At 38.4% G+C, this 23672-nt stretch overlaps 1 protein-coding gene across 1 annotated transcript in view; it reads left to right on the top strand.

The window, feature by feature from the left end:
* Positions 1 to 23672, top strand: part of PDE7B (phosphodiesterase 7B) — a 386530-nt gene that overhangs the window by 71632 nt on the left and 291226 nt on the right. The gene's annotated exons all lie outside the window — the stretch shown is intronic.

Raw genomic sequence — 23672 nt, forward strand, 5'->3', positions numbered from 1 at the left:
ATTTTAACCTCCTTGAGATCATGAAAACACATTTTTTTCTTTGATTCATTTTATCTTAGTGTCTTGGACAGTTCCATAAATGGAATTGTTGATAGTAACTATGAAAGTGTTTTCTTTTAAGCTATCTATCTGTCTGATGTGTATTTGGTGGTTTCAGAAGGAGGAGTTTTTGCACATTATTGGCATGGGATGCTAAAACCTGAAGGTTAAATGGATGAGGCTGACTTTGAATGACCTTAGTGAAGAAACATTGTGTGAAAAACAGTCTTACATTTAAAACTTAAGGCGTTCACTGCCTATGGCTAGCTTTTGGAAGGTCACAGTTTACATTTCCACATTGTCAATCCCAAATCAATAAAGTAAGTCTCCAGATTTTCCAAAGGGACAGATCTGTATCTTATGCTTGTTGCGTAGGAGGAGCAGAAGGGTCAGGTTTATCATGTGAGTGGGAAGTAAGCCTGTTTGGTATCTAGACTGACCAAAAATAATTTTTGAAGTGTACCTCTCTTTACCATTTTAAAGTTATTTGTGAGTTTTGTTTTTTTCCCCCTCAAACTCTTTTAATACTGCATGTTGCTAGCCTCAAGGTGGGTTGCACGTGCAGAGACCACAGACCCTGAGCAGAATGATGGGCAGAAGGCCCCAGAAGAAGAGTGTAATGAGCCCTTGATCTGAGAGAATTGGTAGAAGAATTGAGAGAGTGACAAGGAGAGGTCCTTCCGCTCAGGAGGGCTGGTCTGAGTGCCGTGATGAAACCCTCCTGGAGCTCCTCTGTAAGCACTGTGCAGAGGACTTGGGTTTGACGCATGCATTTTTTTCTAAATAAATCAATGACTGAAAAAGCACTTTCATTTATTTTACATCTCTGACCAGGACACAGGGCTCTATTCCTGAGCCAGTCCTGGAGAGGAGGTTTTGGAGCTAGCAGCCAGCAACCTCACACTGTCCTGGATCTTCCTGTAGCTCCGTGAGTTTGAGCAACAATTACAGGAAGTGACCAGCCAAGTGCGCCCTACCCAGTTGATTAACCATATCAAGGCCAGTCTTGTAAATCAGTGAATTACAATCCCCAGCCTCAGGCAATCAGTGGAGAAGCTGGCAGCTGGAGCCCTAGCTACAACTGAAAGTGAACTAAGATAGGGGCAGGCCCTTTCTGTCTTGCCCTTGAAAATATATCTGAGAGACAACTTAGTCAGGAGTGCTGCCATTTGGGGGGCCTGTCCCCAGGATGAATCAAAACTTTTCCTTACTGAGATGAAGGGCCCGCGTCTTGAAGATAGCAGTCTTTTCCTCTGGCGGATGGGCTAGCAGTCTCAGTGCACTGTCCCTACAGCATAATTGCTACAGATTTGCCTTGAGCTCTTTGTAATAAGTAGGAAACACCATCCCAGCAGTGGGTGAGAAAATAAGCCTTGAATGGCATCAAAGGTTCTAAGAGGCAATTTTGGGCAGAGTAAGTAAAAGGAAGTTGGAGAGCTAGACCTACAGCCCCGGACTCCATTCTTAAAGTGGACTTGCTCCTCCCAGACCAAGGACTGAAAAAGTCACCTTTCTGAGGAGTTTGGGGACATTTTTGTGTTAATGTTCCTCCCCTTTGTCTATTTTTTCCAGGCTTGTAGATCAATGAATAGCTTTACTATTTAAGATTATGGTTGAAGTGGGAAAGGCAGGAATGTAGATTGGTGGTGGGGAAAGAAGAGCAATCAGCAGCTATCAGGTCCCATGGGGGCTGGCAGAAGATGGACCACAGAATGGAATGGGAACTGCTGAGTGAAGAGCTATCTTGAACATCAGTTACTCTGAGGAGGGAGTCAGGAAGTAGGCAGCTGGGGTGTGGGCAGTCAAGGTAGCCACGTTTGCTGAGCAGACCTGGTTAAGGGTGAACTATTGCTTTACCATAAGCATTGACCAGAAATGGAAACTCAGGTGTCAGTGCAAATTGAAATGAACCCAGAATAGCATTAGTATGTGAATGGAATCATTGGAGAACCCATGGAAAGGTCAGAAAGAAAGAAGAAATTTTGGGACGCTCATTTGAGAGCTGGGAGTCAAAAAAAATTGATTGCTTTTATGAGTTGACAAGGAGGACATTTCTAAAAACAGCTACAATACTATCCCTTTCAAGAGTGACAAATAACTCTCTTAGAAGGGCAATGTTTTTCAACCTGGCCTTAATAAGAGCAGAAGAAAGTTCCTGCTCAAAATCAAATGTCTAAAGTAAATATAATTTTGTAAAGAAAGTGCATAATATATACGTATGTTACAAAGAAAGTGTAAAGCATGTAGTGAGTGTGTTGAAAATACAACTAGCACTCATAGACTTTTTCTTCACAAACTGCCTGACTTGTCATATTTGACTAGAATTCAAAAGGAAATAGGTATATTGGTGTGTATTCTAAGTATTTTCTCCCTCAACTACACACACACACACACACACACACACACACACACACACACACACTGACACTCACACAAGATTAACCGCAGAATTTTTGTTTTGTAAAACTTTGATGCTTTTCACTTCTTGGAAGTTGGGTGTTACTGATTTGCTCTTTGCCCTTCTGGGCAATGTGGTCCACTTGTCATAGATGAAAATAATGTCAAAGTGTCTCTTACATTGCTAGAAGGCCCAAGGGGGGAGTATAACTGGGGGATATAACTTTAGAACTGGCAAAAGGTTAGAACCAGTTCTTAAATGCTTGCTTAAGGGTTCAAATTAAAACATAACATATCCACCGACCATGTTGTTCTAATTAAAATATATTAACATTAAACTCAGCTATGGCTATGGGTATCTACAAAAATGAGGCCCATCAAAAGAAAGAGTATGTGGATTCCACAGAAAAGCTTTTTCTGTCACTAATTTGATTTTAAATGGGATATGCAGAATATATGTGACAATAAGATGCTATTTTTACCTTCAGTATTAATCCTTATCAATATAGATACTTCTAGATCCTTATCAGTATAGGTACTTCTAGAAACTCTTTAAAGGATTCCTGTGTTTGTCTCTCCATCAGTCTCCCCACTACTCCCACCCGATTTGGGGGCACCTTTCCCTCCCAAGCTGGCCATTTGTTTCTCCATGGCCACCTTGTCCTGACCACAAAAGCTACCAGGTTACAGAATCCTGCCCCTCCTTTGGCCCCAAAGTGGGCCACCCAGGCTCTTCTTTGGTGTGTTGCACTTGGAACCAAAGTTATGAAGAAGATCCTCTCTCATGGCAGAAGCTGTGGAATATACTGTTGGAAAGCCGTGTATGGAAACCTTCTCTAAAGTGAGGAAGATTGAGATTGACACTCCAAAAAGAGCAAAGACAGGACATGGAGGGATAGTCCTCTCGGTATTCAAGTTCCTGGTCCCACTGATTTCTTTAGCTCACTGCTTATCCTGGGATTTAACCCTTCCTTGGGTTAGTTCAACCCTTCCTTGGGTTGCCTCAAGTGGGTATTACTTGGGTTATTAGTCTTTCAGTAAAGAGTCCTATTCAGAGGATTTGTCCAAGTCCTAGAAGTGAATATGCAAAGAAATCTTGGGGCAGATTATTTCAAGGGGTAGTAATTAGAAATATTAATCCATACCCACATATATCCATGGCATGAAGTATAGATGGGACATGTACCATTGGCCACAATACACATATAGTGGCTTTAAAATATTGCAAATTCTTTGATATTACACCCTCCCTTGTTAAGATGGGATCTAATTTTCCCTCCATTTGAATATGGACCTTACTTAGTGATTTATTTCTAACAAATAAAATACGACAGAAGTAATACTATATGACTTCAGAGACTAGGTCTTGAAATGGATGGTTTCCACCTAGCTTTCTCTGTCATGGATCACTTCCTCTGGGAGAATCTAGACTCTATGTCATACAGACACTCACACAGCCTTAGGAGAAGCTCACACAGAGATAGAGTGAGGCCTGCTTCCAACAGCTGGCACCAAACTGCCAGTCATATAAGTGAGCCATCTTGAAAGTAGAACCTCCGGTCCCAGTTAAGCTCTTTCATAACTGCAGCTCTGGACAATATCTTGACTGCAACCTCATGAGAGACCCTGAGCCAGAACCACCCAGCCAAACCATTCCTGATTTCCTGACTCACAGAAATAATAGAATTTTATTGTTGTTTTAAGCCACTACATACATGAAAAATTTATTACACAGTAATAGTTAGCAAATACTATGTCCAAGATTGAAGGGAATTATTCTGAAGAGGTTGGTAAATCAGTGTCAGTAGTAAGTGATGGCAGGGGATCCCAAAATAAGAAACCCAGAAACTCAGTGGAGATTATGATTTAAAATCTTGGTCTTCTGGAACCAAGGTTACAAATAGAAAATACAGTGAAGAACAGGTAGGAATAGAATCACTTACTATAAAGAAAGGGAGATAGAATGATATGGTGGTCAAAATGCAGAGTTTTGGGGGTCAAACATATTTGAATTAAAATCTTGGCTCCAGTAGTTTCTGTTTGAACTTATTACTTGTCCATATTTTTTAGTGTTTTAGTTCAGGGTAATTTTAGGCTTATTAAAGTATTATAAAAATTATTGAAAGAGTTCCAGTGTATCCTTAACACAGCTTCCCCAAATGTTAGCATTTTAGCAGTAGGAAATATGGCATAAGAAAAAAAAACAAAAGAAACAAGTCCTAATACCATATCTATGAAAAACTTTTCTCATGAATGACTGGAATCTTGATTGGAGATTCCTTTCATAAAAGTATATTATATCCACTTTTCCTGTTCCGGCTTTCTCTTTTCCTTGGTTCTACCTTTGCCAAGGCACTTGGTTTCTCCTTTGCTCTCCCTGCTGTGTCAAACTGTTCTTTCCCAATGCAAATTAATGTGCCCAAACTCATTTCTCTCTTCAAAAGATGCAGCCATGGGCTAAGAAGCCAGTGTGAAGTTTCTCAATCTAGGTTTCCCAATGTTTCAGCAAACAAAACGCTTAAAATAAATGATCCTTCTCCACCACACCCCACACCAGGAAAATTGGAGTAATTGATAATGAATTTCTCAGAAAAAATATGGTAATTCAAGAAATGTGCAAAACATAACAAATTAGCAATATACCTATCTCTTAAAGGAAACATTCTCTTTTTTTCCCCTCATGATATAAAGGAATTTGTATTCAAAACTTGAACTTAACTATTCTAAGCAGAAAAATGAATAAATTAGAGTTAAGTTACAGATTTATGATTTAACTCATTTACTCAGCTTTCTCCCATCTTGAATATCAGCTCCTTGAGGGCAGCAACTATGTATTTATTCAGTTCTGGGTCCGCTGTATCTAACAGTGCGTGGTACATAAAGACGATATTGATTGACTTCAATATAATAAAGAGGTTTCTTCTTAAGTATTAAATTTTTTAACAATTTATTTCAAAAGTTGAATATACATTCTCTAAGAGGTCTAGCTCAAAAAGGAAAAGAAATCCTTATAAAAGGTCATTTTGAATACTCGTAAGTAAAGCTCGATTGTTAGATACATGAACAGTCCTTTCTATGTCTGCATCCAGATGTGAGGACTGACTGGTCTCTTCACATTTGGCTGCAGAGTAGAACTCCGTCCAGACGCCTAGCACTGCTGCACTGAAGGCGAGTCAATGGCTCTCTTTTTATTTTTTAAAAAATTGTTAATTATTGAGGAAAAAATAAAAAGCAAACAATAGAAACACAGACATAGTGACATAATTAATAACAGTCATGGTCCAAATTCCGTTTTTCTAATTTGTGACTGAGAAGGCGCTCCCTGCCCTTTGCCAGGCACCCATTCCTGCATGCACCAAGGTTTGTTTTCTCTTAGGTTTGCAAGGTATGGTAGCACCTTCACACAGGGTCTTATTATTAGTGGGCATCATATTAGGCAGTATCCACAAGTGGTAATTGTTCAATAAATAGTTGTTGAATTAGTAAAAGAATGAATCATGTGACTGATTTTTTTACTGATCTGACTGGTGAGTGGATTCCATAAAAATATCACCAAAGTGAAGGGGTTAGGAAGGGAGAGGGTGCTGGGAGAATCAGCATAGCTGTGAAGTAGCAAAGGAGAGACCCACGGCCAATCGCTGACATTGTAAATGCCAAACATTCTTAGCGGGAGTTTGACTTCCGTACATAGTAATTATGTGTCATACTGTGCATATGCTCTATAGCTTATTTCTCAAAACATAATTGTGGGTACATTTTTGCCAATGCTACTTTCATAATACATGTTCCACATAAACGACCTGGAGCCACCAGAAGCAAAACCCACCAAGTCCTGTTTTGTTTCTGTCTTTGCTCTTATAGGTAAGACAAGGTAATTGAACTAATACTTTTTCTATCCAGAGTAAAATTATTTTATAAATTCTTCAGCTAGTCTACAAGTAATTTGTCTTACTTTCTATACTGTTAAGAGCCCGTAGAACTGTTCTATTTTGTGCTCGTGTGGTTTCCGCTTTCTTGGCACCCAGTAAGTATATTTTCGACTCTCTCCTTGCTGACGTGAACTATAGAGCTCAGCTGAGAAAACCGTCTGAGTGAAAACAAAAACTCAGCAGAGCAAATTAGGGACAAGGAACTTGGAAGCAGTGCAAGAGTTGTGAAACCATGAGAACATTAGGATTTAGGATGCTCCTTTAAAGTTCTTTAGAATTTCTGAGAACATTCCTTGGGAAGTGTTTTTCTTCTCATGGAAAAGTTGTTCCATTCTTAACAGCACGAAGAAGCATGTAAAGACTGAGACTAGAAACATTTTTAGCAAAAACTCTAAAATTTTTAGACTTTTAGCAAAAGTCTAAAAATTGCATTTTCACAGTTCTGTCAGAGTATGCAAAATTTTCTTCTTCTTATCTATTTTATGAAATTAAAAACGATTTAAGGCAATTGACATTTCTGTTTCCTCCAAGGGGCGGTGGGGAAGATTTTGCAGAGTCCTGGCATATATCAGTGCATGACTGTTTCAAATCATCATTTTAGTTGAAATATATTGTATCAAAGCTAACCTGATATACTTTTTGTTCATTCATTCAGCAAATCTTTATTAAACTCTCATCAAAGAAGATAAACATAGTCAACTTAAAGGGGCAGACTTAAAATTTTTTATTGAGATATAATTGACATATAACATTGTGTTAGTTTTTAGTGTACAACATAATGATTTAAGACATGTACATATTATGAGATAATTGCTACAATAAGTTTAGTTAACATCTATCATCACACATAGTTACACTTTTCTTGTGTGTGTGATGAGAACTTTTAAGATCTACTTTCTTAGCAACTTTCAAATATACAGTGTAGTTAACTATAGTCACCACACTGTGCATTACATCCCCAGATTTAAGGTTTTATCAAGTCACCACAGTGTAGCAACATAATGAAGCCTATCCAGTTCTAATTCCACCATTAATTTCTATCTGAAAGAACAAGCAGATACATTTTAGCATATCAGTTAGGTAACCTGGATGTTAGCCCCTTAGGATATGGAATAGGATTTAGAGAAGATTACAAAGATTTTGAAGTAATAGACTGAAACAATCAGATGTAGGAAACAACATAGGTCTCATCTTTCTGGATTAGCTGCATTTTGATGTATATGAAGCGAAACTTTTGACGAAAAGGAAAAGAATTTCAGTGATCAGGTTACCAGAAGAGCAGGTTTCAGCAGATCTAAGTAGTCCCAGCCAGGCTGAGCCAGAATGTCCTTAGACAATCAAGTGTGGCTTTACTAGTACAGAATTATTATCCCAAAGGGCACCTGTTAGAACAAGCCCATTTCTGGTGTTATACAGAATGACCTTCACTGTTTTAACTTTCCTTTTCCTCCTTGAGAAGGCAAGAACTACAGTGTAATGGAGAAGGACACGTGGTTTGTGGTTGGCCATGCCTGGACTGGAGTTCTGCTCTTATACTTCCCAGCCAGCCAGGTAATTTGTGTGAGTTTCATAGCCTCTATGTCTCCTATTTCTGCTTCATAAAATGGGCCTGGTGAAACTCACTTCACAAAGTGGAATGAGTTTAGCACTTTTCTGCAGAGCAAGGATTCAGTTCCTCCTAGCTGGTATCTCTTGCAGGGATATCAAGCCATTTCTTGTTAACCAACGTGAACCAACTGGCATCATAGGTTGGAAATCCCTCAGCAATCAGTTAGCATTAATTACAGGCTCTCTTAAAATTAGTACTATCAGCATATAGTTAGGCAGTTACTAGCCACTAATTCTTTCAGTTTTAAACATTTCATAATGGTGGTCTGTTTAGAGCAGTGTTTGAAAAACAGAAAGAACTTCATATTTTGTAAAGAAGTTTTATGTTTCTCTATTTATTTCAGAAAAGGATGCTGAATAGTGTTCCAAGAAAAACACAAGATTTTTTAAAGTACCTTGCATGCATGGAATAGTGAAAGGGGAAAAGTACATTATTATTTTTAAACACATTTCAATGATATTAAAGCCACAAGCTAAGTTTTGTGGTATTTTTGCCATCGAGTGACTGCCAGAATTTGTCTTCTTATTTGGCCGATAGAGATCTTAGCACCTGCAGTTTTGATAGCAAGGTGAGTGGGGCACCCATCTGCTGGTTTCATTCTCTCACTTAAAAGAGATTTCTTGTTCTTAAAATAAACTTACATAAGTAAAAGATCAAATATTTTGTAATCTGAAGTAACTCAATGAAAATTTGGGATGCACATAAAAGTAGACGTGCTTATCTTGCCTGGCTGTTTTTCCTCAGGCTGTAAACATACTAAATGCATCCAAATCAGAAGAAGTAACTCGATTATGACTTGACATCACCCTCAAGCGGTTGCTCTCACTCTCTCCTTGGCAGCCAACAGAATTTAGCCTCCCTGACTGTATCCGTCTCTTCCACTCTCATTCATTGCTCAACCTTCTGCGATTTCTACCATCCTCTTGAAATTGCTCTACTGCTTGGAGGTTGCTGTAAACTTTGAGAGAATCTTCCCACACAGTCCCTGTAGGGTTCTACATTCTTCTGGGCTGATATTAAAGCGACAACCCTCTGCAAGTCCAGCCCAAGGTCACCATTACCAACCCCTCAGTGATAGGAAGGAGGGTGAGTTGGGCTGAGTGACAGGATGGGTACACACATCATCACAAAGACACAAGACACATGCCTGGGGGTCACACAGTTACCACTCGGGAGGAAACATTGATCCCTTGTCATCAAAGCCTGTCTTCATTCTCTGAGAATTCATTTGTACTTTAAATGATCTGACTCTCAAATCACCTAAGTTCCTTAAAGTTACAATGATCATATTCATTTAATTTCAATGAATAGATAAATTTGTTTGCTTTATAATGGCACTTGGGTTTTCATTTGAAGAAATTTACAAGGAAGAGCGCTTCTGTCTTTAGTCAAGTTCCTAATTACATTAATTTTATTTGATTGATATATTAGGCTCTGGGAGAAAGTGAAAACAGGGGCAGAGAGGCCACAATACAATCCCTTATTCTCAGCTCCAGACAGCACAGGAAATCCTCAATTAAACTGTACCATTTCCCTCAGCGCTCAATAAAACTCGTGCATTATATTTAATATCTTTAAATGCATTTATAATAATGGTTTTATGTGAGATGGCGAACTAAATTCCTTCCTTCTAGGCCTTCTTTTTTATTATTATTGCAAAATAATGCATGCTTCTTGTGAAAATTCAAGATTTAGGAATAAATCATGGAAAATTAAAGTTCCCTTCTGTTTCCCTTAGGTTTTTATCAGAAAACTTCCTGGAACAGTTTCTTTCAGTTCGGGAAGGTAGATAAAAGGCCATCCTCTCACTCACAGCCAGGAAACAATGCATTTAATATTGTGCTGGGACTTTTTATTGACAGGATGGAGAGGAATGTAAGATTCCCCGGATCCAGGGAGGACACAAATACGGCAATATAGCATCTCATACAAGGGAGAAAGACTGGCCACAGTTACACTGTAGAATTTTTCCTTCCGATGTGAGGTCTGACCGAGAACAATGTCTGCCTTGTGAGGGCCCCGTCAGGAAGGGTTTGCTGAGCCCTGACAATTAGTAGTTGGCACGTAGCCTTCTGACTTGGTGGCCCAATACTGGTCTGGAATGGATTTTCCTTCTACCTCTGCCCCAGCCTGGCCTGGGCTATCGCCCAGGTGAATGTTAGTGGAGCAGGAGCCATTTGCTGGGAGCGGCACTTCCAAGCCCCCATGATTCATGGCTGAGCAGCATGTGACAGACAGGCCTGGAGGAGCCCAGTGGTGGGGCGTACATTTACTTTGTTGTGAGTATCTGTGAAGTGCATTCCCCACCTGCAGGAACTGCAGTGAGAGAGCCCAGTGTGAGAGGATGACTTCGCCCAGTAGTTCCACAGTTCTCTACCCTGACCTGTATCTACCTACGTGTGTGCTTCCTCTACAACTGTGTCTGTGACCACCTGTGTGTCCCTGTCCACTCCACTGAAGTAAGTACCAAGGTCTCTTGTCCTGTCACCAGCTAAAGCCTGGTTTGTAGGCTTAGCTGCCAAACAGCCTTAAGTGTGTTCCCAACCAGCTAGGGAAATTTCAGTTAGACTCAGGACAAAATGAAGGCAAGAAAGCAGATATTCAGGGCAAAACTCTTTCCAAAAGTGTTGTTGTAGATGACTATTTTATCTCTCAGAATGGTAGTCTGACTTTTGAAAGGGTAGGATGCTTGACAAATATACCCCTTTCATACACGTCAAAACATTCTTGGAGATTGTATTCTAAGAAATCACTCTGGTTCTGTAATTTTCCATACTTCTATGGCTACTGTCTGGTAGAACTGGAACAAATAGCTAACAGGATGTCATTTGTCAAAACTCTCTGATCCTGATTGTCTCTGTTTGGTTTCCAAGTAAGAAAGACACTGGTAAATACCAGCATCCAGGTATCCCTACTGTCTGAGAAGACTTTTAGGTGTCAGGTAAACTCTTAAAATCTTCTCAATAAAGTTCATCAATTGTACTGACATTTTTAGCGTCAACAGATTATTTGATTACAGAATTACCTGAATGATTATTATGCTTATAAAAATAATATTTTAACACTAAATCTAATTGAATTAGTGAGAAAAAAATAACCATTAGTCTCAGGATAGATTATTTTTCATTACTTTAATAGGTGCTGGAGGGTCCTTAATCATCTTTATGGTTTCTCATACATTTGGAATGTTGTATTATCCAGATCATTGATATCAGGCCTCAACTGCCCATAGTGAAAGGTAGAAGAAATTTATCTTCTTGTACCCTTTTGTATTTCAAATGTACATTGGACACAGTGAGTGCTCAATAAATAATTAATAAATTGGGAGGGACCACTTAAAAGTGCCAAGAGTTTTAAATAGCCTTACAACCTGATTTGTTGGTGATTTCATCTTTATACTTTGCTTTTGTGCTTAGAGAGGAAAAGGTATGCTGTTTGGAAAAAAATAGCACTTGAATTTATATCCTATATCAGAGCCTTGTGAATTTGGACAGGTTTGTATTTCTCTGGGACACGATCTGCTTATCTGTAGAAGGCAGATAATGATATTTTCTCACAGAGTCTTTATGGGGATCGACTATGATCACGTATGAAAACACCAGCACAGGCCATGTTCTGAATGTGTGGCAAATGCCATTCTTTTCACTTTTACATGTCCCAGTGGACCCAATATAATTACAGGTGTTAACAAAAGAATTATAATAAACACTGAGGCAATATGTCCTTTCCCTTAAGTTACAGTATGAGGGTAACATAAGTATATTTCTCCCTCATGCATTCCTCAGCCCATCCATTCAAACTTTTAACCAGCACTCTCTGAGTACCTAAATCTGCCAAACATGATATGAAGCAGTGGGGTTTACAAAGAAATATAAAACATGATCCCTTCTCTGAAAAACTTATCAGTTCTCCTCACTCAGTCCATCTGCTTTCCAACTGTAGAGAGAAGGGAGTCGACTAAAGATCTTGGGGAAAGGGGGAAAGTGAAAACAAAAAGCAAAATTTGTATAAAATAGCCAATTAGGCTGTCTATAGTGTGCTAGAGAAAATGGTAGCATTTCCTTCTGTTTACAAGAGTCAAGGCAAAGTTAAGTTAACCTTCGATTTGCAGATGTATTCTGAAGTTTTCATTGAAGTGAATGATATTTTGCTGTTTGTCCCAGTCTATTTTTCTGAGTGTTTCTTTCAGTTGTTCTTGTTTGAGTTAAGATTTTTTAGAATATAATTAGTTGACAACATCCAGTTCATAAACTCTTCCTTTTCAAGAAATGTTTTCCATCCTTGTGGTGAGTAGTATTGTGTTTTTTTACACTTATTATATGTGTTAATATTAAAGCCAGTATGTGCCCAGAACAAAGGCTTCTATAGTTCCCTTTATTGGGTTTTACTATCTTTTGAGAATATCTATTTTCCCAGCTTTAAATTTCAGATCAAGAAGGAAGCCTGTATCTCTCTCAGGTGTATCTGATATTGACCTCCTACTGAATAAGAAATATTTGACTTAGTTTTTGCCTGACTTGGAAGGAAGGGGGAAGAGGTATTCATTTGACATGCTTCAGAATTTTGAAGAGGAAGGCATAAGCAAGGATGTTTCCCAAGATTCCTTTTTGCTCTCTCTACCATCTCTACAAAGTGGGAGGGAGGTTGATTCTGACAGCTGTCTGCAGGGAGGAATTTTTAGCCATTCTCACCTATATTTATCTGTCACTTGGTAGCATGATTTTTGAATGTGGAGACTGGTTCTTTTTAATGGGGAAAAAACTCTTTATATCCTAAACATAGCATGTATTTTAGTGAGAGACAAGAAGAAAGTCTGATAATTAAGGCTGTTGTGGTGTTGGACCCTGTTCTTGACCCAAGTGCCATCCAAATTGATCCCTAAAGAATACTCAGTCCCCAGCAAGTGGCTCTTCCTTCCTAAAAAGTCATTAGAGTCCTTCCAGGAAGTCCCAACTGGCTGCACCCTGGCAGCTATGAGGGCTGAAGAATAGCCTGTGCACCAGGCTCAAGGTCACAACTACTGGCAGTCCCAGTGACCTCTGCGGAGCACTCATGTCCGTGCCATCTTCAGCTTTAGTCTCTTGGATACCCACGCTTCAGCCTCTTCGTGTCTTGCGTGTCTTGCCATGGGGTCTTTAATAAGCAAGGGCTCACATAAATATATCCCATTTTAAAACTATAATAACAAACATATCCTTTGTTTATGTTTATTTAAAGACAGAAGTACCAATCCAGCAGAGCTTTAAGCAGTACAAGGTGGTAAACAGGGATTTGCTAGCTTAAACATGTTCCAATCAAAAACGAACTTTGAGGATTTTTTTGGACTGTGAAGGCTTATCAATTTAATTTAGCTTTTTAAAGATGTCAAAAACTGCTCTAGCGTTCCCTCCCCTCTGCAATTGCTATTCTTACTGAACCCCAGGTTTCTGGGAATCTCAAGTTGGGGATCCCTGGTTATAGTTTGTCAAAAAAAAAAAAAGACTTAGGTTTTTACCTTCCTATTTCCTGCAGCAGCTTCAATTTCCACAGGTGGTTGATGTTCATGCAGCAGTCAAAAGATACAAATATGATGTTCAGTGATCCTGATACAAGGTTATCTGTTGTATGAAGGATGCTAGGATCCTTGCTGTAATGGCCTGGGATGGAAAATGTAGGAGATAAAATGGTCAGGAGGAAAAGGACCTGGACTGCAAGAATGTGCAAAATTTAGCTTCCCCCTTTAGAGTTTTTTCACTCAAAGTGCCATTCACAGAAATCTGGTATCCATGGAGACGAGTGCAGCACGCTAAGGTTACATATTCTCTGCAGATACAACAGGCTTGCTATCCAATATGATGCTATGTTTAAGATTAGCAGAGGGGAAGCATTTGACGAAAGTGTTAAATATTTAACTGAGTGCCTATCAGGTGCAGGGAACCATGATTTCACAATGAAGATGCAAAACACACAAGAAATGATGCAAAATATGGGCCATTTATTTCCATGTAGGCAACATTTCCATCTTGGCAACATTTCGTATTCTGGGTTTTCTTAAAGCCACAATATTACCTATAAAAATATAAGAAAATGTCCCTGTCATAAATTTACATTTTTATCCCCCACTTTGGGAGAAAACAAAATACTGTCAAATAAAAGATTGACTATTCGTGAGACTTATTTTATAATTGAATGATAAACAGTAAAGCAATGATTCCCAGAAACTGAATGAGAAGATCATAACAGCTTTGCAAGCTGAAGACCAGAAATGAGGCAAATCTGAAGAGAAAGGGAAATGACTGACAGAAGCCAGCGTGCAACAGCATAATGATTTAATCAGGGGGGAAAGAGCTTTCACTGCAAGAAGAAAGGAGTGTGTTCAGAGGAAGAGAGAGTTAAGAAACAGTCTGGAAACAAGAACCCATTCAAGGAAGTTGACATAGTGTTATGACCAGGAACAGGAAGTTCATGGAGATTTCTGTGAGAGTCCAGGAGATGCACCCCTTGGGATGACAGGAATTCACTGGGCTGCAATTCTGCCTGCACTCAAGGGTAAGAGCCCAGACAGAAAGAACTCTACTTTCTTAACTATCAGTGGAATTCGGTGATAGATTTTTGGCATAGCCTTGGGGAATAAGCCTGAGTGTCTACAGTATAATAAAAATGAAAGAATTAAAAGTTTAACATTGTTCAAATTGGACTCAGGGAATGATACATTTAGATCACTTTTATACCTTCTTAAGAAACTAGACAGTTACTGGCCCCTGCTGCTTATTCAGCCCATGTAAATGATTATAGGTGTTCCTTTAATCTCCAGCAAACATGGAAAAGATGATAAAGTCCATACTGGACATGCAGCACAGAAAGGTCATGCAGCACAGAAAATGTGGGGCTGGCTTGTGCCATGGCAACAAGCAGGTATGGGAGATAAAAGGGGAAAAATACTGACCACTCTAAAGGAAAATGCATCCACGTTTTCAATCTTGCTGAAACCTGTCCCTAGCTATTCTTTAATCTGAGAATCAGGAATATTTTCTTGTCGACACATGTCTACTTCAATAAATAAGACGAAAGTGTGATCTGAGGCATTTAAAATGCTGTATATATATATACATATATATATATCTATATATATATATATCTATATATATATATATATATATCTGTATGTTCACATACTAGACATTTCAAATGGTTTTCATGCTACAGAATTAATTTTACATGTGATTTATTTAACACAATTTGATGTAATATATATATATATAGATATAGATATATACACATATTTTTTTTTTTTACATAACACATCAGTTAGAACCAACAGGGCAGATCCATCCTGTACCCAGGCAACTCCACTTGCCCGTGTTCAGAAGAATGTTCAAAGTTACCACAGCGTGAGTGTAAATCTGAAGAGGAAAGTAATCACATGCCCCTAGGGTCTTTTACAGAGGGATTCTGTCCAGGTTGATCTGATAATATTAAAAGTTAGTCATCTCCTGAGTTATGTTGCTGCAAGATGTTTCTTAATTGATTAGTTAAAGCCATTTAGTGACATTGAGATAAGAGAATTGAGGTGAATAAATAGGCCCTTCCTTTAATACAAAGATCTGTTTCTCAGGGACTATCTAGTTTGCTACCATTAGAAGACCTGCTTCTCATTTTATTATCTGCACCCACACTATAACATTCTGTATATATTTCTGTTGTTCTTCTGAGGTCCACCAAATAGATGTGAAGATGGAGTTTCCTGCTGCTTGCAACCCCTTCCCTGAGACATAATTTCTTATAGCTCTTGTTTAATGTTAAATGGAATATCTGCTCTATTGCCCCTGCTCCAAATCTTGGTCTTCCTATGAAAGAAGAGCCCCAGGCTTTGATCACTCAGTGAAGAATCCTCTGTCTTTCCCTTAGTTTCACATAGTCTGGACTCCCTGCCGTTTAATTGCTCCTGGCTTACTGGATATGCTGTTGCAAGGACCGCTTTTCAGTATTTGAATTACATCCTTTGACTTACATACAACTTCTCCACCCACTCTTATTTGTTCATCGATTTGGTCATTAAACAGCTATGTATTGACAGCCTACTAAACATCAGGTACTGTGCTAGGTGCTGGGAACACATTACATAGCTAATTAGACTTGATTCAATGACCTCATAAAGCTTGCTACCTAATGGGGTTATATTACTGAATACTTAAAAAAAGTCATGTGTGCGCTTTCCTAAAATACAGCTAGTGATTTCCTACTCACTAGATTTCCTACTCACTAAAAAATAACCTGTAAGTTGAACGTATATCAAATGGAATTCAGGTTTTAGATGCCCTCATGCAGCTTGCTATTTTAGGGAAACCTGTAGAGTCAATAATCAAACGTTAATTTTTATTATGAATTTGAACTTTGCAGTGATGATCGTTTTAACGTTGGTTACTTTTATAATAGCTCAAAAATTCAAGCATTCTAAAAAATGCACAAATAGTAAATGTTATATAAATGGGATCTCTATTTTTAAATGTGCTCAGGGTGATTGCTATTTAAAGGAGTCCTGATATAACATTGCAAAGAAAGTCATTAACCATTCCATCATTTTTAATAAGACTTTTAAATGATCATTTCATTTCATTGTAGAAAGCAAAACTTATAGCAATATAAAAACTTAATAAGAAAACAAAATGCAAATTATGGGAAAATATATGTCGATACAATGAAAAAAAAAACGTATGCGAGTAATCCAATACACAAGACCCTTTACCTCTTGTGTTCTGAAAAAGCAACTTTCCCCAAAGTCTTTGCCTTAGGACCTATATTCTCGCATGTATTAGTTTGCTAGAGCTGCCATAACAAAATACCACAGACTGGATGGCTTAAACGACAGAAATGTATTTCCTCACAGTTCTGGAGGCCAGAAGTCCAAGATCAAGATCTCAGCAGGGTTGGTTTTATTCTGAGGCTTCTCTTATTGGCTTGTGAGATGGATGTCTTCTCTTTGTGCATATGATCTTCCCTGTACCCGTCTGTGTCCTAATCTTATAAGGACACCAGTAATGTTGGATTAGGCTCCCATCCTTATTACCTCATTTTTACTTCATTCTGTCTTTAAAGGCCCTATCTCCCAATGCAGTCACATTCTGAGGTACTTGGAATTAGGACTTCAACATCTGGCATGCAGGGGATACAATGCAGCCCATAGCATGTCTCTAGGCTAGAAAATTCCATTTTGGAAGTAAATAGCCATCGGAGTCATGATACAACCTTTTTTTCCCCTCCTACTAAGACTTAAGTGTGGATCCGGTTGTTAGATTACTGCTGTGTTCAGAATACGTACTTTCTGAAAAATCTCTTGATGAGATGACAACAGCTCCCACTTTGGACAGCAGAGAACAGAGGAATGGAAAATGGACCCAGAAAATGGGTGGAAAATGAGTGAAAGAAGGGCACTATAAAGTGCAGCGAAGGGGCTGTCTTCAAAAAGCTGTGCTCACAGCCGGCTAGAGGTGGGAGCATGGGGGCTGCAGTACCGGCCTCCCGCTGCCTGCAGGCTGAAGGAGAGTCCGATTACACTTGAGGAACAGCGTAACCAAAGCTGAGTTGTTATCTACAAATGTGCCTTGATAGAGAATGGTTGATGATAAACATTAAATGGCAGCGTTTAGAAGTTTTTTGCTTTTTACTCTCCTTTCTATTTGATATTTTTTGCCATGGTTCTGAGCTAAATTAGCACTTTGGAGACACTCTGTTGATTTGGGAAATGGTTTCGATGAAAGAATAGTAGTGGAAGAACAGAAAGAGAAAAGAATTTGAAATGCAAAGCGTTTTAAATGTATAGGAGGAAAATCCAGTAGTAGATCCAACATTTCTCTCTCATCAAATTTTAAGTAATTCATTCTTAGTGTATTTTGTTGCTGATGACGTAAGTTCTGGCTCATAGCAGGCACTCTGTAAATATTTGTAAATATTATTTGTTTTATGCCTACCAATAACTTTTCTGCACAGAAGTAAAACATTTGTTTTCAAAAGCATTCATTTCGAAGGGTTTTACAACCTTGCTATCCTATCGCCACCAGGGAGGCGGATTCAGACTGACAGGTAGGTTTATAATGAAACAGAAAGGAGAAGATGGTATAAAATATAACATCAACTGAAAGCAATGGCAAGTTGACTGAGAGATTTGGAAGAGTGGTGCGCTCCAGAGGGGTCAGGCTCAGGACCAGGTTGAGGAGAGCACGAAGTCTGGGGGATCCATACAAGGAGAGAAAGGCTGAGAGAGGGATGATGAGCTGCCCCAGCCCCCATGGACGGTATTAGAAATTATACCTGTCTTGCCTTTCAAAAGTCTTAAAATTTCTGAATTGTGAAACCCTGTGTTACCTTTCTTAAAACACAATTCTCTTGAATTCTATGAAACCGCGTTCTCTTTTTCCCCTCTTATTTTGCCACTCTTTCTCCACATTTTTATAGGCTTTCCTTCCTTTGCCCAGCCCTTAAATATTGGTGTTTGTTTTGTTTTGTTTTTCCTAGACCCTCTTTTCTGGTCTATAACTCAGATGGAGATACATTAATATATCTTATATATTAATAGATATATAACAATGTATATTATTATATACATTATAATAATGTATGTTATATATTCATTTATTATAACGTATGTTATATGTTTTATATAGGTTGAAAATATCTTTCAATCAATTCCTTGTCTTTTAACTTTATAATGTCTCTGATCATGTAGACGACTTAATTTTGGTGTAAGCTACTTTGTCAACGTTCTTAGTGGCCTTTGCTTTCCTGTCTTTTTAGGAAAGTCATCTCTACTTTGAGATTATATACAAGTATTTTCCAACAATTTGTAGCTTTGGTTTTTCATGTTTAAAGCTTTTCTCTAACCTCAATTTATATTTGTAAATGATTTTGGAATGAATCAAGGTTTAACTTGTTTGCATGTTGTATTTTGCACGTGGCTAGCCTTGTCCCAACACCATTTCCTAAAGTGGACCACTCTTTCTCCACTCATTTCAAACACCAACTGTATCACATACGAAGTTTTGGTATACACATTGATTCACTTTCAGGTTTTATTCTGTTCCATCATTTTATTTTTAAAATTTATTTGTACCTACACCAATATCATAATGTTTTAGATTTTATAGCTATTTAGTAGCTAGTATGAAAGGCGTGTTTCTGTTTTCCTCTCAGCAGATTTCCTATTGTTGGCTACATTTTACATCTTTAAACACAATTTTCCTTAGATTTTTGAGAGACCACATTCTCTTTTTTTCTTTTTATGTAGCCAGTCTTTGTCCATATTTTTATAAGCATTGCTTCCTTTGTCTATCCCTTAAATATTGAGGTGCCTTTTGATTGGTCCCCAGACCCTCTTCTGTTCTCATGCTAGACAGACTTCCTAAATGATCCCGTCTGCTCGTATGACTTATGTCACCAATATAATGGTACTCTGTTTTTCTAGTCTAGGTTTTTCTGCTGAGTTTTATAACAACATATCTATCTCCACTTTGATGTTACGTTCAGAATTAAACTGATCGTCTTCCCTAGCAGACCTAACTCAGTAAGTGGAACCCATTTGTCATGCCTGAATCTTGAGTGTCATCCTGACTGTCCCAGTCTTTATTCTCATCCCACAGTAAATCTCTTTTCTTTCATTTTCAGTCTATCACCAAATCCTATTGGTGACATTTCCTAATCAACTGTAAAATCTGCTCGTATCTCTCCTTCCACATTACTACCACCTTATTCCAAGCCACCATACCTTTTCCTCTGGTCTTCCTGTCTCGAGACTTCCCTCTTCTGATCTCCATACACTGTCAAATATTTCAAAATACAAATTTGGTGATGTGCTTTATTGTTTAAAATTCTTCAATATATCCCCATTGCTCTTGAAACAAACTCCCAATTTCTTAATATGATCAAAAGGTCCTGTACTGTCTTTACTTCTTATCACTCCAGCCAAACTGAACTTATTTTGGGTCTTGGAATGAACTATGCTTATCTTCACTTTTCTATCTGTAAGTGTTATCATCTCGGCATGCAACACTTTTGCATCCCTGCACTGTCATTTTATTGGAATACCTCCTATTCATCTTAGGTATCTTCCCTTCTGCCCTCGCACCCCCTTTTTAAACCAGAGTACCTCTTACTTATCCTTGAGACCTCATCTCTGTCTTCAGAGAGAAGTCTTTATCGAGTTAAAAAGCTAGTGTTGATTTCGCTCCTGTATACTCCCAATACCCGAATTTTCCTTATCACATTACCCATGCCATTGTATTACAATCACATTTTTAATTGTCTGTATTCAGCACTAGTCCATTTTGCTATTAAGAATATACCACTGCTGTTTTAATTCCCTGCTCACAAATTTTTAATTATCCCTCATTCCTTAGTGAATAAAGTTCAAATTCCAGATTTAATTTTCTATAATTTTGCATGAATCTGCTATGTTGGGATCACAATATGTTACTCCTTTTCCATATCCTGTACTCCCACTGTACTTAACCTATAGGTCAGTCAACATAAGTAATATGTGTCTTCCTGGTTTAGGACAAATGAAATCTCTGACATTATGCAAAGTCTTTCCAAATTTCCCTTTGTTAAAGTAATCTTGTCTTTTTTTTTGAATTTCCATTTTATCTTTTCCACCTTTAGAGGCCTTGTTGCATTTTTACTCTTATCACTGTTATAAGAATATGTGTCTTACACTTGAAACCGAGTGTATGACTTTTAAAGGAAGAGATCACATCCTGTTGATCTCTGTCAACCCCAGTAGTATGTTGAACGTATACCACTGGATTCTGCCAATAATTGTACTCAATAAGTATTTCTTCAACAAATGTAATATCTGTAAGGTCACTAAGAAGTTTCTGTTCCTAGAGATACAGCAAGAGAAGAATCATATTTTCTGTTCCATTAATAGAAAAATAGAGTTGAATTTTAAAGGAAAGAAAATGACCAAGAGTGGTCATTTCCATGAGTCATGGGCTATTTAAGAAGAGGATTTGGGAAGAAAATGAAGAGGCTGAAATAAGGTGGTTCCTTTTAGATTATTTTTATAACTAATAAATTACAGAAAATGTGGTCACTTCAAATGTGTTATTTCAAAGAACACTCAAAAGTATGTATTAAATAATGGTGCTTCAGAAAACCAGTTAATATTTTAAATAGTTATCTTAGATGGATATTCTGAGTTTGGTGGAAATGATTAGATAGGGGTAGAGGTAGAGCTAGAGACAGAGATGGATGATATAGATACCCTTCAAGTTTTCTCAAGTTGCAAGTAGTGAGGTATTTTTTTCAGGAAGAGAATTGACAGTCACTTGGAGGAAACATTGTCACTGTATGTTGAATTTGTTAAAACTCATCCTAAGTAACAGAAAGCCAACTTAAATGGCTGCAGGCATTAAAGAGAATTCTTTGACTCACGTAACTGACTGTAATTTGTCCACTTGGGTTGCATAACAAAATACCAAAGTCTGGGTACTTAAACAATATAAATTATTTTCTTACACATCTGGAGACTGGAAGTCCAAGATCAAAGTGTCAGAAGAGTGAGTTGGTGTCTGATGAGAGTTCTCTTCCTGGCTTGCAAGCAGTTGCCTTTTGGCTATATCCTCACATGATGTGTGTGTGTGTGTGTGTGAGAGAGAGAGAGAGAGAGAGAGAGAGAGAGAGAGAGAGAGAGAGAGAGAGAGAGAGCAGGCTCTGGCTCTCTTCTTCTCCTTATAAGGGCGCAAGACCTATCAGATTAGGGTACCACCTAATAACCTCATTTAACCTTAATTACCTCACTATGGGCTCTATCTCCAAATATAGTCACATTGGGGGTTAGGTCTTCAACATATAAACTGGGGAAACACCGTTCAGTCTATAGCACTGATTGTTGGAACTTGACTACTGAGAGACTGCCAGTAGTTGTGCCTCTATCTCTGTGGCCTGTGTTATGCATCTATTTCTGTGGATACTCCTTTTTGGTCTCCTTTGCTGGATCATCCTGAATTTCCCAATATGTAAACATTGGAAGATTCCAGAATTTAGACTTAGTCTATTCTTATTCCCCAAATGATTTCATGCTCTCCCCTGGCTTTCAATACCATTTCATCTGCCCTTGGCTCTCCAGAATTATATCCAAACTGCCCATGTGACATTTCCATTTGGATGTCTCACAAATATTGTAGAGGTAACATGAGGTCTGATATCACTTTAACTCACGATGGCTAAACTCAAATGGGCCCTTAGTGCCCTGGGCCATCATATGATACTTCTCTGATAATTACTGCTCTCTACTCTCCTGGATGACTATTTCACATCTTCTCTCCTCATACCTCCACCACTTCTATTCTCTCTCTTAGTCAATATTCCTAATTTTTATTTCACTAAGAGATTAGAAGTCACAGAGAACTTTCAAAATCTTGCACTAGCATAACAACCCACCTAGCAGTATCTCTACCATTTACTTTGCCTTCTCTTCTATTTCAATGGATGAATCATCCATGATGTTTTCTAAAGCTAACCACTCTATATTACTGTTCCATCACTGCTGTAACACATTAACACAAACTTTATTAGCTCATGGATCTGTGAGTGAGATTGACTAAGTACTGTTCAGAGTCTCAGAAGATTTAAAAGAAGGTGTTGGCAGGGCTGTACTGCTTTCTCGGGGCTCTGGGTAAGAATCTGTTTCCAAGTTCATTTAGATTGTTGCAGAGTCCAATTCCTTGCACCTGGAGGACTAAGATGCCGGTTTCCTTGCTGGCTGTCAGCTGGGGGCAGCCCTTGCTGCTAGAGGACTACCTCTGGTTCCTGTACATGGGTCCTGCACAGAGCCTGTAGAAGTGTGTTGAATAGTTCTGATACTTGGAATTTCTCTAACTACTTTTGCTGCATCTTTGTCCCACTTCAAGCCGGAGAAAGTTCTCTGCTTTTAAAGACTCGTGATTAGATTAAGCACACTCAGATATTCCAGGACCCATAACCTCAATTACATCTGCAAATTCCCTTTTGCCATGTAATATAATATATTCAAAATTTCCTGGGATTAAAGTGTAGACATCTTTGGAGAGCCATTCTGCCTATCACACACTCCATTTGTGCTCCAACAACTTTCTCCTCTCTTCTGCAGCACTAATTATTCCTCTCACCTGGATCATTTGTATCGGCATACAAAAGGCGGATACTTATCCCATGTTAAAAATGCTCCCCTGACTCCACTTTCCCTTCCAATTATACCCTATTTCTCTGCTCTTTTGGGGGAAAACACCTTGAAAGAACTGCCAATACTGTCTGTTCCCAATTCTTCTCCTTCCAGTCTCAGTTAATTTTTCACCCTTTCTATTTTACGTGATTTTGCCAAGGACACAAATGATTACACATTCTAAATTCAAGGGCCAATTCTCCGTCTTCTTCTAATTTTCATTTTACAATGCTGATCATTTAAAATTTCATTTGACTTCCAAGATCACCCACTCAGGTTTTTTCTTACTTCTTGGAGGCTCTTTCTCAGTCCTATTCATTGGTTCTTATTCTGATTACTTAATCTTTGGACTGCCTGGGGCTTTTCCATCTGTACTCATTTCCTTGATAATCTTATCCAGTCTTATGGCTTTAAATACCATGCACGCACAATAACATCCATATTTATATCCATAGCCCCAAACTATCTTCTGAATTCCAGGCTTGTATATTCAACCACCTACTTAGCATCTCCATGTAGATATCTT

This window comes from Rhinolophus ferrumequinum, chromosome 3 (assembly GCF_004115265.2).
Source record: "Rhinolophus ferrumequinum isolate MPI-CBG mRhiFer1 chromosome 3, mRhiFer1_v1.p, whole genome shotgun sequence".
NCBI lineage: Eukaryota > Metazoa > Chordata > Mammalia > Chiroptera > Rhinolophidae > Rhinolophus > Rhinolophus ferrumequinum.